Here is a 2,870-nt window from a genome sequence, read left to right on the forward strand (position 1 = left end):
GCCGGGGCGGCGGGCGGCAGGGCTGGGCCGGGGGAAGGCGGGGGCAGACCGAGCCGGGGCCGCCCAGTGTCCAGAAATGGCTTTAACTCCTCAGCCAGGCGTGGGCACAGCCGGCCAGCGGCCCAGCAGCGACCCCTCCGTTCCTGACAAGTGACAGTATTGTGCGGACAGGTTCGAATAAACCGAGAGAAGAGGTCTCCTTGCACTTTTTACTTAAGACACTCCCTTCCCCAGGGCGACCTTAAAAACCGAAGTGAAAAAAAAAACCACAATTTTTACAACTTTTCTTGTCTTCCCTTTGTATGTGGCTGTTTCGGATTTGACAGTGTGTTCTTGCCCGCCGGTCCCAGATGACCGCAGCGCTTCAGAAAGAGGGTGGCGTTTCTAACTCTTTTTGGGGTTCCTGCTTACCATTTTGTACACAGCCACCGGCGGCCGCGCAGGGGCGGGGCGGGTCCGGGTGGCGCACAGGTTTCTCTTTTTCCCCCTAATTATAAACCCCCTTCCTGCTGTGTTTTTTGGTTGTCTTTTTTTAAAAATTTTTTTAAAGTTTTTTTTTTTAGCTTTTACTTTTTACCTCTTGTGTATATGTAGGGAATTTATAGGGAAATGTGTACTTTATGGAATAAATTTTAAGAACTAAAATATATTTTATTTTAAATAAAAGTAATGGACCTTTAATCTTCCACAGCTAAATTACTGATTATATATTTGCTGAGCTGATTTAAGGGTTAAAAATTGTATCAAGAGTTTTATTTTTTGACTTCAAAGCCTTCTTAATAAAGTCTTTTTACTACACAAGAGCCCTCAGTGTCCCTGTGGAGCGGGGCGGGTGGCACGTCTCGTTCCAGAGGAGGGAACAGGGATGTGGGGTGCAGTCAGCACCCCTTTCCTGAGGCTTGGATACCCCTCACCCCGTGGGCATCCAGCCCTAGGGACAGCTGTGGCTCCCACAGGGGGACAGAGGCCAATTGTCCCAAGAGGCAGTCTGCCCAGCCCACTGTGCAGATGGGGAGACTGAGGCCTGGGACCCCTCCCTCCCAGGTTGTCCCCAAGGACAGGCCACAGCTCCTTAGGGCTGGGGCTGAGCCCCGAGCGGGAGAGACCGTCACAGGGTGGACACTGGTGCTCAGTGGCTGCCACTGATTTTCAAGGACTGAAGAAAGCCCAGGGCTGGCGGGACAGGGTGCCGGCTGCTCTAGGGACAAGCCGGGGAGCTGGGGACCCTGCCCAGAAGCTGCTGGCTCGGCAAGGGTCCCAGGGCAGAGCTCACTTGGAAAGTATGGAGGGGAGGTGTGGGCAGCTCCTGCGGGGAGTCAGGCTCGGACACCCCAGGGCCACGCTGTGGGAGGGAGGAAGCAGCCAGAGACAAAGACATCCGGGCTCGAGCCCAGCACTGCCGGGGCTCCAGCCTGGCACCCCCTGTAGGACAGGGTGCCGTCTCCATCCAGGCTCGAGCCTGGAGGCTTGGCCGGCCGCGGTGCTTGGATGGAGCCCCCACCCGTTAAATGTCACGGGGAACTTGTACAGGGGAGCTTATTTGGAAAAGAAAGTTTTGCAGACACAATTAAGGATCTGGAGATGAAATCATGCTGCGCTAGAGTGAGCCTACGTCCAGGGACAGGCGCCATGGACAGAGGGAGGCCGGGGCGGTGGGGCAGGCCTGCGCATCCCAGGATGGCAGCGGGAAGGTTGCGAGTTTGAGCCTGGCCTGGACGCCTCAAAGACTTAGCAGGACCCTGTCTCAAAGTAAAAAAGGGCTGGGAATACAGCTCGGTGTAAGCCGCTGGCTTCCATCCCCAGTACTGGAAAAAAATGAAAGGAAGGAAAGAAGGAAGGAGGGAAGGGAAGGAGGAAGGAAGGGAGGAAAGAAAGGAGGAAGGAAGGAGAGAAAGGGAGGAAAGGAAAGACCACGTGGCAGTGGGGAGCGAGACAGACTTGCATCAGAAGAGCGATTGGCGTGACGCGGCCCAGGCTGGGGAGGGACGGGCCCGGGCCTTGAGCCGGCGTCCAGCCTGGCCAGAGCCTTTGGGAGGAAATGGGGGCTTCCTGCAGGTCCAAGGACACCTGGTGGTTGAGCTGCAGGAGGAGCTGATAGTCTCCATGCCCGGGCAGAGCTGGGGAGATGGCAAGGGCTGCCCACTGTCAAACTGAGGCTCTGGATCCACCTGTGCCTGAAGGAAGATCATCTTGACCTTTCTGACAGGAGACCCAGCCAGCTCTGCTTTGTTGTTTAAACTACCACCGGCAGAAGTAAATGGAACTGGACGTGTTTCCTGGAAGGGCTGGGGCAGCAAATGCCAGGCAAGTAGCAGGCACCTCTGGTCTCTCCATGTCCAGGCGCAGCCGGGGGAGCAGAAGGCCAAGGTCTGGCCCAAGTCGTCCTCACCAAGTCTCATCACCGCTGCCTCTCAGGCCTTGCCCCGGGACACGGCCCTTTGATGACCCCAGCCCAGTGCCTGTGAGAACCCCATTCTGGTCTCCTCAGGTGAGGAGGCTCCAGGTGGGGATGCCACCCTGCCACTGGCATGGGTTGGGGTCCCTCAAAATAGCAATCCATCTCAGCAGCCACAACTCTCCACTCTGCGACCCTGGGCCCAGCCTCTCCCTCTGACCTCAACGTCCACGTCCATGCAAAGGGGCTCATCCTCAGTAGGGTCAAATTACAGCAGCCGAGCACAGAAGAAGGCCCATGGGGGTGCAGGGAACAGCAGGGCCCCTGGGCCTCCAGCATGCCTATATTCCACAGGTGCCTATATTCTAGGTGGACAGATGATGGGCAGATGGATGGGTGGACAAATGGATGGGTGGATGGATGGATGGACTGATAAATGGATGGGTGGGTGGACGGGTGGATGGATGGATGGATG

The 2,870-nt window shown here is 56.6% G+C and overlaps 1 protein-coding gene across 1 annotated transcript in view; it reads left to right on the top strand.

Annotated features, from left to right (window-relative positions):
• Positions 1-798, top strand: part of Mex3d (mex-3 RNA binding family member D) — a gene marked incomplete at its 5' end in the record, with an annotated part of 7,180 nt that extends 6,382 nt beyond the window's left edge. Inside the window, 1 exon segment of the mRNA XM_013505278.1 lies at positions 1-798.
• Between the last annotated feature and the right edge of the window lie 2,072 nt (positions 799-2,870).

This window comes from Chinchilla lanigera, unplaced genomic scaffold (genome assembly GCF_000276665.1).
Source record: "Chinchilla lanigera isolate Chin_1 unplaced genomic scaffold, ChiLan1.0 scaffold00094, whole genome shotgun sequence".
Classification (NCBI taxonomy): domain Eukaryota; kingdom Metazoa; phylum Chordata; class Mammalia; order Rodentia; family Chinchillidae; genus Chinchilla; species Chinchilla lanigera.